The sequence below is a fragment of the Oncorhynchus kisutch genome, linkage group LG13, assembly GCF_002021735.2.
Source record: "Oncorhynchus kisutch isolate 150728-3 linkage group LG13, Okis_V2, whole genome shotgun sequence".
In the NCBI taxonomy this organism is placed as follows: domain Eukaryota; kingdom Metazoa; phylum Chordata; class Actinopteri; order Salmoniformes; family Salmonidae; genus Oncorhynchus; species Oncorhynchus kisutch.
In genome coordinates, this window is record NC_034186.2 from 34,067,026 (window position 1) to 34,081,282 (window position 14,257).

The 14,257-nt window shown below is 42.0% G+C and overlaps 1 protein-coding gene across 1 annotated transcript in view; it reads right to left on the minus strand.

The window, feature by feature from the left end:
- Window positions 1–14,257, minus strand: part of notch2 (notch receptor 2) — a 60,824-nt gene that overhangs the window by 40,108 nt on the left and 6,459 nt on the right. The window lies entirely within an intron of this gene.

Here is a 14,257-nt window from a genome sequence, read left to right on the forward strand (position 1 = left end):
CAGGAATACAACACATCAGTCAAGAATAGGGTTTAATGGTTGGAACTGGGTTACCAAAATTTACTGGGATTTTCCATCCAAACCCACTCCCCTTTCCCGGGATAAATAATTGTGAAAAAACAGTAAATTATAATACATTATTTCTATGAACAGCATGACGTGAAATGGAAATGATATGCAATCAATGTCTAAATCGGTCTTCATTCGGCATTCTCTGCTCTCTGCATAATCAATAATCAACACTCAGGGTGTGTGTGTGTGCGCACGTTGTTGTAGCTTACCGTATTTACTTACACAAAGTCGCCCTTATTTCAAAGTGCACGCATTGTTTACGGTGAAACTGTACAAGCAACCTTTAGTTGCAGTTCACATGGTAACAAAGGTAGGCTAAAACAAATTGTAATTTTTCACTAGACTGTAATAACCTCATAATATTTGACCAATCGGCCAACAGTGCTTCATAGGCCTGTTAAAACTAGGCAACATCAACAATGACAGAATTTGCAGGTATTATATGCTTTTAAATAGCATATGCACTTTGAACAGGAATATCAGGAAGCCTGGTAATTTCTTGCAATTTTCTTGGGACCGAACATGTGTAGAACACGCAACATGATAAATAATGTTATTAATATTTTTCTATAGGCCTTCCAATATCTGTTTATTCAGAACCCTCTTGAAAACATACACTATATATACAAAAGTATGTGGACATCCCTTCAAATTAGTGAATTCGACTATTTCAGCCACACCCGTTGCGGACAGGTGAATAAAATCGAGCACACAGCCATGCAATTGCCATAGACAAAAATTGGCAGTCGAATGGTCTTACTGAAGAGCTCAGTGACTTTCAACGTTGCACCGTCTTAGGATGCCACCTTTCCAACAAGTCAGTTTGTAAAATTTCTGCCCTGTTAGAGCTGCCCCGGTCAACTGTACGTGCTGTTATTGTAAAGTGGAAAAGTCTAGGAGCAACAATGGCTCAGCTGCAAAGTGGTAGGCCACACAAGCTCACAGAATGGGACACGTCTGTCCTCGGTTTGCAACGCTCACTACCTAGTTCCAAACTGCCTCTGGAAGCAACGTCAGCACAAGAACGGTTCATTGAGAGCTTCATGAAATGGTTTTCCATGGCCAAGCAGCCGCACACAAGCCTAAGATCCCCATGCGCAATGCTAAGTGTCAACTGGAATGGTGTGAAGCTCGCCGACATTGGACTCTGGAGCAGTGGAAACGCATTCTCTGAAGTGATGAATCACGCTTCACCACCTGGCAGTCCGACGGACGAATCTGAAATTGGCGGATGCCAGAAGAATGCAACCTGCCCCAATACATACTGCCAACTGTAAAGTTTGAAGGAAGAGGAATAATGGTCTGGGGCTGTTTTTCATGGTTCGGGCTAGGCCCCTTAGTTCCAGAGGGAAATCTTAACCCTACAGCATACGACAACATTCTAGACGATTCTGTGCTTCCAACTTTGTGGCAACAGTTTGGGGGAAGGCCCTTTGTGCACAGAAGCATTGACATGCTGAAACAGGAAAGCGAGGGCCGTACAGAAATGGTTTGTCGAGATCAGGGTGGAAGAACTTGACAGGCCTGCACAGAGCCCTGACCTCAACCCCATCGAACACATTTGGAATGAAGTGGAATGCCGACTGCGAGCCAGGCCTACTCGCCCAACATCAGTGCCCAATCTCACTAATGCTCGTATGGCTGAATGGAAGCAAGTCAGCACAGCAATGTTCCAACATCTACTAGAATGCCTTCCCAGAAGAGTGGAGGCTGTTATGACAGCAAAAGGGAGGACCAACTCCATGTTCATGGCAATGATTTTGGAATGAGATGTTCGACAAGCAGGTGTCCACATACTGTAGTGTAGATTAAATTATCCTAATATATATTTCAACAGTCTTATGCCAATCAAACTCATGTATAACTCACCAGTACTGCAAAACCCATCCCCAGGGGATCATAGCAACATAGGAAACTACTAGAGCCAGATAGCTCAGCGAGTGAACACACAGCAGACAGAGACATCAGTGACCACAAAGCTCATCTATCTGGCTGCCAATCAGACACTTAGGCCCAAACACATCCTCTATCGTGTGGTGAGGATTCAACAAGAGACTAAACTCAAGTGGTTCTGATGAATACCAGGTGGTGGCACATGCCAAATAGAATGATGATGTTAGTTGCCAATATCAATTTTCAAATTTAATATGAGGGCTGATAGTGTTTATTAAACTCAAGGTATGAAAAAAGCTGACAGCATTTCAGATCACTATGTATGCACCATTCTAAAAATGTGTATTTTCAACAGGAAGGAACAGAACATGCATTTGTGACAATCTTTAGCTGCTAGAAAGACAACGTTAAAAAATAAAGTGTAAGCCTTTTAAATTGATGCCTAATTTAGTGTGGTCTAAGTATTTGCCTGGGGTTCACTGCCATAATCAACCAGTGGATGAGTCACTGCCAAAACCCAGAGGGAGCTTTTCCAGGAAGAAAGAGGGCAGGTCAGACGACTTCACAGCAACGCCAACCCTCGTGTGACAGGACAGTCATCACAGCACAGGAAGTATGCGCAGCGTTAACACTACTTCCTGTGAGAAGACTGTCACATATTGTATGCATACCATTCTGAAAGGAATTACACAATGCAGGCTCACATACAAATCCAAAGCTACTACCAATTTAAAGGAAAAGCCGAGATCTTTGTCAAAAATATTTTAAACAACTGAGTGATGGTTGGAGGACAAAGAAGGGAATCAGACTGAGGTCCAGTAAGCAAGAGTTTCTATGAACAACTGTGATCAACACAACCACACTAGGGCAATTCCACAAAAATGGAATTGCACTGACTCAGATTTTTCACTTAAAATGTGTGCCATAGAAAAAAACACTAACACTCTATGCTCAAGGACTACTTTTATCAATTTACACTGAACATTTTACATAAAACACATTTACTGGAAGAAATGTGCAGACAAAAAGTTTGATAACAGAATTTCGGTAAAATCTCCCTCCGTTTTTTACGTGTCCACGTTTTCCAAAAACTCTTGAATATCTGCTCTGAATTAAGATTCAACTATGTCTGTAGAAAGAATGGGGTGTCAGCGATGACACAACACATTGAATTTGAAAAAAAAAATGATTTTGTTTATTGAACTACAGTAAGTGAAGTGGATTTACACTCAGTAACGGAATTGCATCATGGGTCCCTGATCTGTACTACATATAAACGCATAATTATGGATATGAATGAATCTCTTCATGGTGATGTATCCTGAATAGGTACACAAAAGTTATATAGATATGTGATATCCTTCTTTGCATATTTGGGTATTATTCTACACACTAGTTGAGTATCTGGAGCATCAGCATTTGTGGGTTCAATTACATGCTCAAAATGGCCAGAAACAAAGACCTTTCTTATGAAACCTGTCAGTCTATTATTGTTCTGAGAAATTAAGGCTATTCCATGCGAGAAATTGCCAAGAAACTGAAGATCTCGTACAACGCTGTGTAATATTGCCTTCACAGAACTGCGCAAACTGGCTCTAACCAGAATACAACGTTTCTGAAAAAGGTTATTTGTTTCTGGCCATTTTGAACCTGTAACTGGACCCACAAATGCTGATGCTCCAGATACTCAACTAGTCTAAAGAAGGACAGTTTTATTATTTCTTTAATCAGAACAACAGTTTTCAGCTGTGCTAACATAATTGCAAAAGGGTTTTCTAATGATCGATTAGCCTTTTAAAATTCTAAACTTGGATTAGTTAACACAACGTGCCATTGGAACACAGGACTGATGGTTGCTGATAATGGGCTTCTGTATGCCTATGTAGATATTCCATAAATCAGCCATTAAAATATTTACAACATTAACAATGTCTACACTGTATTTTTTATCAATTTGATGTTATGTCAATGGACAATTTTTTTTGCATTTCTTTCAAAAACAAGGACATTTCTAAGTGACCCCAAACTTTTGAATGGTAGTGTAACCTGAAGAAAAATATCACCCCCAACATGTATAGTGTGGTCCCATGTTTCATGAAATTAAATAAAAGATCCCAGAAATGTTAGATATGCACAAAAAGCTTATTTCTCACAATTTGTTTTGTTTACATCCCTGTTAGTGAGCATTTATCCTTTGCCAAGATAATCTACTCCTGTCTGACAGGTGTGGCATATCAAGAAGCTGATTAAACAGCATAATCATTACACAGGTGCAATTGTCAATCTGACTTCAAGAATGTCCACCAGAGCTGTAGCCAGATAATTGAATGTTAATTTCTTTTCCATAAGCTGCCTCCAACGTTTATTTTAGAGAATTTGGCAGTACGTCCAACCTGCCTCACAACCGCAGACCACATTTAACCACGCCAGCCCAGAAACTCCATATCCGGCTTCTTCACCTGCGGGATCATCTGAGACCAGCCACCCGGACAGCTGATGAAACTGTGGGTTTGCATAACCAAATAATTTCTGCACAAACTGTCAGAAACCGTCTCAGGGAATGCCATCTGCGTGCTAGTCGTCCTCACCAGAGTCTTGACCTGACTGCAGTTCGGTGTCGTAACCGGTTTCAACTGTACCAGGCAAATAGCAGACAGCGTGTATGGCGTTGTGTGGGAAAGCGGTTTGCCCTATGTCAACATTGTGAACATAGTGCCCCATCGAGGCAGTGGGGTTATGGTATGGGCAGGCATAAGCTACGGACACAATTTTATTTTATAGATGGCAATTTGAATGCACAGAGAAACCGTGATGAGATCCTGAGGACCATTGTGGTGCCATTCATCCACCGCCATCACCTCATGTTTCAGCATGATAATGCACAGACCTATGTCGCAAGGATCTGTACAGAATTCCTGTAAGCTGAAAATGTCACAGTTCTTCCATGACCTGTATACTCACCATACGTAACCCCCATTGAGCAAGCTTGTAATGCTCTGGATCGACGTGTACGACAGCGTGTTTCTAGTTCCCGCCAATATCCAGCAACTTCACACAGTCATTGAAGAGGAGTGGGACACCATTCCACAGGCCACAATCAACAGCCTGATCACCTCCATGTGAAGATGTGTCGCGCTGCAAATGATGGTCACACCAGATACTGACTAGTTTTCTGATCCACACCCCCACTTTTTTTAAAGATATCTGCGACCAAAAGATGCATATCTGTATTCTCAGTCATGTGAAATCCATAGATTAGGGCCTAATGAATTTATTTCAATTGACTGATTTCCTCATATGAACTGTAACTCAGTAAAATCTTTGAAATTGTTGCATGTTACGTTTATATTTGTGTTCAGTCTAGTATGCCTATAACTCAATGCACAGCTTTTTAAATGGAAAATGGTCTATTTAGGTCCACATGAGCAAATTCAAAAATTGCACTTAATTGCGATTAACTAATGCCATTAACTCGATTCATTATTTTAATAATTTGACAGTCCTAGTCCTTTTACATGGAAATGACCACTACCATTTAGGGCAACCGAATGAGCCTGGAACACCTGAGGCAAAAACACACACTCATCAGCTGACATATCAGACCAGATACTGCTGTACAGTGTACAACTATGCTGTGATACCATGTGTGACTTTGCATGTTAACTGACCACGAAAATAATACACCTACTATTCATGCTACTTAGACACGAAGACATTACAGATCACACTGAGGTGACTCTCTGTCTGGATCCTTCACTTTTGTCCCCATGTGACTGATGATTCAAGGCTGATCCTACATGTGCATTAACCACAGATAGGCATAAAGAGGCTATTATCAATGGGATATTTGCAAGAAAATGCTAATCAAAACATTTCTAAAATGATATGCTAGGCTTATTAGACTTCTTGTGACAGAAACACACTTGGAAGTGCTGCAGGCAGACATACTTTTCCTGTCCTGTCTCATTTGTGGTCATTGTGGTTAAAAAAGAGGGGCCAAAAATATGCACATGATTGAACAGTGAAATTCGTGTCTGGGGCTTCACTCTACAGACACTGGCTAATTAATAGGAAATTCTTCAGTAAAAACTGCTCAAGCCAGCTACCACATTGATCCAAAATTCACAACTTTTTAGACACGAAGGAGAGAAATAGACAGAAAGCAGGAAGTAGAATATAAAGGGGTAAAGAAACAGAAAGCAAAAAGACAAGAGAAAAACAGAACTGAGTAGGAGGACAGAAAAAATAGCAAAGTATAGCGACAAGAAAGAGCGCTAAAAAGAGCAACAAGAAGGAGAGAGTGAGCGAGTTAGCAGCTGTGATCTTTCCCCTGGCTGGTTTGACAAGCTCCACATACACGCCGTCACAATGCCAGGCCAGTGTTTACCCTATATTCATTTACCAGTGGTCGGTAAAACGTTTTCAGTGTAAACTTAAATGACTAAAACCCAGATATAAAGTATGTAGAAAAGATAATAGAGTTATATATTTTTTAAATAACATATTTGAGAACTAACAATCACAAAATTAAAAGTAACTACTCTCCATTAGGGAGAATCTCAAATTCAAAAAATGGCATGGCATGGCATGGGGTCCCCACTGATTTTGTTTTAATGTTTGAGTCCCTCAGATAGCATAAGAACACTGCATAAGACATGTCAAAATGTGTACAATTGCAGGAAACTAGCTTTAAAACTGTATAATTTTCTCTCTGCCCATAGCAAAGTATATAATTTCAGGAAATTAGCTCTTTGTCTTTCTTGTGGCCAAGAGGCCGATCTCAAAACATTTTGGTTGGAGACTGCACAATTGGCCAGACCCACTATCCCAAGCTAACTTTGCCACCGCTGCTGAAGAAAATCCTAGGGGAAACACTGCAGGAGCAATGATCTCAGGATTTGGGATGGGCTGTCACTACGTACTACATTTCCATTCTGAAGCAAGTAGGGCTGACCCCAATTAGTCGACTGGTCGATTGCTTGGTTTTTAGGCTGTTGGTCAACCGAGATTGTTTTAGTCCAGAAGTATATATATTTGTGCCCATATCGGTGAACTAATCAATTGCTGAGGCCTAGACTAAAAGCCAATACTTTATCCGAAAATGTGGTCGGAGGCTCCATATAAAGGGTGTGACGCAATTGCGGAGCCTCCAGAGGCATGCAGAGGCCAAATCGAGCTCTGTACCGCATCACCATTCACCCCCCAAATGTTGTAACAATGTATAGCTCTGCATTGACATGATTGGTTGACAGTAGGTGGGGGTGGTACATCCTGTAGAAAACACAAACTCACTTCCTTGACAACAGATCTGTACTACTCTGCGAAGCGCAAAAAGTATGAATGCCCTGACTTCTGCTGAGACCTTATCACGTAAATGCTGCATGGCCAATGCAGACTTCAGATTGACCATGCGCCCAGATGCATAATGTACTTCTCAGTCTAGAATGCGCTCTCTCCTGCCAATTTGTGCACATTCATTTTTTTCATAACTTCATTGTGTGAATTGTTTTCGTTTGCGTTTGATTGTTAATGTATATCAATTCCCCATTACATATATTACCAGTAGTACATTACCATTAATTCCTATCATTTCTAATCTACAATGTTTGTTACTTTGGTTATGGTAATTTCTGTTAATGCATTCGATATTATTATATTTAGTTTATTTAGTCAGTCTTTCCATCTCATTGTAGGAGTGGACACATTGTTTGCAGAGTGCACAACCTACGCTAGAAAATTTGAGAAACAAATTTTGGTTTATTTCATTACATTTACGAGTTTTGTCAATTTAGTCAGGCTTTTGTTTGGAGCGCCCCTGTCAATGTTGAGTAAGGACGCACACACATGGGGTCTATAGTGGGTCTATAGGCAACCTGGCCTGCACACAAATGTAAGCATATAAAATGTGCCCATTTGGGGAACTGATAGTATTTCTGCTTGGCTTAACGCACCTCCACTAATGACCTGTGGAGCTTCTCAAAGTAATGTTTTCTTCACCTCAAACATCAAGCAAACAAAGTCTGTTTTTACATCCATTGAGAACGACAATACTTTGTTCCTCAATGTATTTGAAAAATCTATCCAGCCCTCTCCCTTTCGATAACCACTCAAATGTCATGCTCTGATCCAGTGGAAACGTCATAAAAAATAGGCCTACCTGATCAAATCAAAATGTATTTGTCATATGCTCTGAATAGAGTGAAATTGTCATATGCTCCTTACAGTGAAATTCTTACTTACATGCCCTTAACCAACAACGCGGTTCTAAGAAAAATAAGTGTTAGGTAAATACAGTGGGGCAAAAAAGTATTTAGTCAGCCACCAATTGTGCAAGTTCTCCAACTTAAAAAGATGAGAGAAGCCTGTAATTTTCATCATATGTACATTTCAACTATGACAGACAAAATGTGGGGGAAAAATCCAGAAAATCACATTGTAGGATTTTTTATGAATTTATTTGCAAATTATGGTGGAAAATAAGTATTTGGTTACCTACAAATAAGCAAGATTTCTGTCTCTCACAGACCTGTAACTTCTTCTTTAAGAGGCTCCTCTGTCCTCCACTCGTTACCTGTATTAATGGCACCTGTTTGAACTTGTTATCAGTATAAAAGACACCTGTTCACAACCTCAAACAGCCACACTCCAAACTCCACTATGGCCAAGACTAAAGAGCTGTCAAAGGACACCATAAACAAAATTGTATACCTGCACCAGGCTGGGAAGACTGAATCTGCAATAGGTAAGCAGCTTGGTTTGAAGAAATCAACTGTGGGAGCAATTATTAGGAAATGGAAAACATACAAGACCACCGATAATCTCCCTCGATCTGGGGCTCCACGCAAGATCTCACCCCGTGGGGTCAAAATGATCACAAGATCACAAGGTGAGCAAAAATCCCAGAACCACACGGGGGGACCTAGTGAATGACCTGCAGAGAGCTGGGACCAAAGTAACAAAGCCTACCATCAGTAACACACTACGCCGCCAGGGACTCAAATCCTGCAGTGCCAGACGTGTCCCCCTGCTTAAGCCAGTACATGTCCAGGCCTGTCTGAAGTTTGCTAGAGAGCATTTGGATGATCCAGATGATTGGGAGAATGTCATATGGTCAGATGAAACCAAAATAGAACTTTTGTTATTGACCAAATACTTATTTTCCACCATAATTTGCAAATAAATTCATAAAAAATCCTACAATGTGATTTTCTGGATTTTTTTTCTAATTTTGTCTATCATAGTTGAAGTGTACCTATGATGAAAATTACAGGCCTCTCTCATCTTTTTAAGTGGGAGAACTTGCACAATTGGTGGCTGACTAAATGCTTTTTTGCCCCACTGTAAATAACAAAGAATTAAAGAGTAGCAGTAAAATAACAGTAGCGAGGCTATATACAGGGGGTACTGGTACAGAGTCAATGTGCTGGGACACAGGTTCGTCAAGGTAATTGAGGTAACATGTACATGTAGGTAGAGTTAAAGTTGGATAATAACCAGGAGTAGCAGCAGTGTAAAGGGGGCGGGACGACAATGCAAATAGTCTGGGTAGCCATTTGATTAGCTGTTCAGGGTACTACTCTCTGATACTTTTAGAAAGAGAAGGTCCAGATTGTCTAGCCCAGCTGATTTGGAGGGGTCCAGATTTTACAGATCTTTCAGAACATCAGCTATCTGGATTTGGGTGAAGGAGAAATGGGGAGGCTTGGGCAAGATGCTGTGGGGGGTGCAGAGCTGTTGACCGGGGTAGGGGTAGCCAGGTGGAAAGCATGGCCAGCCGTAGAAAAATACTTATTGAAATTCTCAATTATTGTAGCTTGATCGGTGGTGACAGTGTTTCCTTGCCTCAGTGCAGTGGGCAGCTGAACTCTGAGGGACCAGACTATTTTATACAATGTTGCAAGTTCGCTAGTGCAAGCTTCAGGCCAGACCCAAGTTAATAGTTGATACAATGTTTCAAGTTCATTGAAGACAGGCCATGTGTAGCCAATGTGATTTATAGGATTTTTATCAGGATAATTTCTACCTGCAGGCTGCAATGTTTTTATTTGTTGGTTTTATGTAGGCTATTTATACATAGCTGGCAATGGAAATAAAAGTTACTTTTTAGGTTTGTATCATTTTTGTTTAGATTTGGATAGAATTTTGATTAAACACATGACAATTATTTTGAGATATGAAAACTGCACCCTCGAGGCATTTGTCTTATTTAATCCAACCGTAAACTTAAAGCATCAGACAAGCTCAATGCATATATAATGCATATAGTTGATTTTATAGAAACACATAGGGTGTGTCTATATACGAAAAAATAGACATTTAAAAATGTCAACCAATCAATTGGTCAAAAGAACAGATGACTTCCGGCAGACCAATACTTATTTCATTATTTTGTCAGGGACAGCCCTTGAAGCAGGCCACCGGCCCTTGCCTTGTCTCTGGGAGAGGAAGGAAAGGAGGGAGGACTATGGGAGAGAGAGGAGAGGGAGGTGAGGGTCCTCCCCACTGCAGCTTGGCCCCACTCCTCTCACACAGACACAACAAACAGTACCACCACACGACCACACACCCCGTGTGTAAATAACTTTTACCAGCCTATTGTAACTACAAACTGACATTCTTTCTTCCCCCTAATGGAGGCTCTCCTATTCAGTGAAATGTGCTTTAGGGGAATTCCCTGACATTGTAGACATGATAAGAACCAGGCAGCTAAGGAAAACTGGGGTCAGTTGGACAGGAGAGGGAGGTTATTAGATGACTAAAACATACCCTTCTTCCTTCCCTCACATACTACTAGAGCTATATTTGTATTACTTTTCCTCACCTCCTCCATCTAGTTTCCTCAACATTGCAACTGAATGAGGGATGGCTAAAGTGAGCGCAGGAACAGAGATGAAGAAGAAAAAAAGAGATGGCATGACGGGAAAGGAGAAGAAAGGAAGAACAGATGAGATTTACAGTGTCTGGGTGGGAGCAGCCTGTGATCCCCGCTGATGTGAGTGTGAAGCTGTGAGGAGCTAATGTGAAGCAGAGGCTGAACGGAGGGGCGACTGGGGCAGGCGTCTATACAGCCCAGTCCCGACTGCCTCTCTCTCCAGGAGCTGATTGCCACCAAAAACATTATTAATTCACTTATTCAGTCTCTCTCTCTCACATCTCTCCCAGAGATGATCTATTGCCTCAGCAAACTGACTGTGTTCTGACAGGCCGCCCCCCCTCTTGCTTCGTGAATGATGTAATTACTTGTTAAAGATACAGCGCACATTTTTACAAGAGAAACTACATCTATGCAAACGTTGTTGATCAGTAGACCCATGAAATCAGCCAAAACCAGATCAATAACTCAATGCATGCACACACACTCCTATTGATATGCATTTTTTTTTATACAAAAATGTAACCCTTGTTTAACTAGGCAAGTCAGTTAAGAACAAATTCTTATTCACAATGACTGCCTACTGGGGATCAGTGGGTTAACTGCCTTGTTCAGGGGCAGAACGACAGATTTTTACCTTGTCAGCTCGGGGATTCGATCCAGCAACCTTTCAGTTACACTAACCACTAGGCTACCTGTACTGTGAATAGGTCTAGGCTACATGTTGATTTAACATTCAAATACCAGTTATATTGGTAAAAACAAAATCAAATTGAATGTATTATTGTATAATTGACTCATTAACGCATACATGGCAGTCTCTGAAAAAAGTTGACATATACAAAAAAAAAAAAATCAAAAGATGCCCAATGATTGAACAAAGCAGTAGCTGAGTTTATCTGTCTGTATCAAGTCCCAATCTATGACTTTGGCTAATATGCCTTCTTTTTTTGCTGTTGTATAGTGTTTTGGTATCGTTTCAGTATCGCGTATCGTGATGGTATAGAGTATTGTGATACTAAACCTGGTATTAGTATCAAAGTCAAACTTCTGGTATTGTGACAACACACACACAGAGAGCCAGTAATGACTCCTCCACCACACGTGTAGTGATGCGAGCAGGTGCATGTGTGACTGCGGTCAGAGACTGTGTGGGCTGGACAATGAAATGACCACATGAGTAGAAATGGAAGTGAATATCTATCGCTCCCTCTTCCTCACGCTCCCTCTTCCTTTCTCTGTGTGTGTGTGTGTGCATGCGCCTGCATTGGTCTGTGCACTGTAAGACATTTGACAACCAGAGATATCTGTCCATTTCAGAAGTTCAATATTAACCAGTTCCATGTCTATTTCAGAAGCTCCAATGAGGATATATCACAAGACAGTCATTAATGAAAATATTTTGGAACAAATGGGAATTGAAAAAAGGGCACAGATCAAAGACAAACAAACAGTGTCTCTAGTCAGGGCCAGGGGCCTTGGCATGTTGCTGTGCAGTTGGCTGGCACACGTTGATTCCCCCCTCAATGCTCACCACTGCTTTGTTACTGAAACCACTACAAACCCTGGGGAGGGGAGGCTCTGTTAGTTGGGTCCCATTGCGGAGAGGGAATGAGTGACGAAGGGGATTTGAACTAATGGCTGAGGAGTGAGATGGGGAAGTAATTATGAAACACTGACAAAGGGTGCACACACATGGGCGTCCCCGAGCACTGGCTCCAGTCCAATATTGGAGAGGACAGGAAGTTGTTCGCACCGACTGAGGAAGTAACCCAGTTTCCTGGAATTGCTTTAACCCAGTGTTTCCTAACTCCTGTCCTCGAGTACCCCCAACCGTAGACATTTTTGTTGTAGCCCTGGATAAGCACCCCTGATTCAACTTGTCAACTAATCATCAAGCCCTCAATGAGTTGAATCAGATGAGTTTGTCAGGGACTACAACAAAAATGTGTGCTATTAGGGGTACTCAAGGACTGGAGTTAGGAAACACTGCTATAGCCCATATCCAGGGGCCAAACAGTTGCCATGGGAGCCTGCAATAAAATACCCTGGCTCAGCATGCAGAGAAACTAAGCTCAACAACTTTGTCAGAGGGTTACTTACATCTGTGGCCCGGACAAACAGCAGCATCAACATCAAGCTAGGTTTGTACTAGGACTAGGTCACATACAGCAAAAAAAATGCAGAGTGCCAAGAGCAACAATTAAGTCCCAATGATAATCTTGCTGTTTCAAGTAGTTAGCACCCCTGATCTAAAGCTGTGTACACAGAGGAGGGCTATGCTCTGCTGGTGGAGTGGCCTTCACACTGCGGGCAGGGGTGTAGTGTACAGTCTGTAGAGCCCTGGACATGGGCACTAGCTCTCTGCCCTGGTGGCTCCAGGATTACTGGGTTGTGCTAGGGCAGGAATGCAGGACATCTTAATTCCCTGTTAATTTGCTAACCTGCTCAACAATGCAGACAACACTCTGTAATCCCCCCCACCTTTCACAGCAGCACCCCCTTCTCCTACTCCATTCTGCTCTCTCACCTCCTCTGCTATTTCACTCATCCAACACTGATACCACTTCAGGCTCAGTTTGGCAGCCTGTGCTTTTGATGTATGCATTAACCAGACCAAGACCCCCATCAGATCGCACCCCCTCTACTTGACTAAAAACACATCTGGAGCACCATAGCTTCTTGCCCATTGACCTCGTCACACAGCTCTGTTCTTTTCTGCTGTAACGCCACTTGATTATTTTTTACTACTACCCCAACCAAAAGAACAGGGCAAAAACACATGTGGTGTTTTATTCTAATATGAGCATTATAGCTTAGGAAGGAGAAAGGGTTGAGAGGAAGGAGCAACAAACAGAACAATATCAAAAATTGTCTGTAGAGGCAGACTCAGAGCTGGGACGGATTGATGCGCCGACCACGGTGCCCACCACTGGCAGTGGAAAGAGCAGGCGCTCAGCCACCAGCTGCTCAGTAATGCAGAACTGTGGGCAGGTCAATAAACAGATGCTTGTGTTCCATGCGGAGGGTGTAGCATGTCACAGATAAATTACATTTCACACCACGCTCCAGCATGGGTCGGACTGCAGAACAAGCAATGCAGTTACAGGCACAATCACTGGGCTTTTTCAGTGCACACACATGCCTTCTGGACTGAGTAAATACATGCAGCCATCACTAAGAGCAAGTACTAGGTCGTGTGCCACAAAAATAGGCAGAGGCTTCCTCCTCAAGGGATGACACTTAATACAGGACAACAGAAGACAGCATCATCTGCTTGACACAATAGGGAGGTTACAGCCAAGTGCTGCACTGTGAGAGCGAGTGAAGAGAGAAAGCATGAGGGATAGAGAGAAAGAAAGGGGGAGGAATGTGAAACACCAACAGCAACATTCCACCCGCTTCTTCTCCTACATGCAG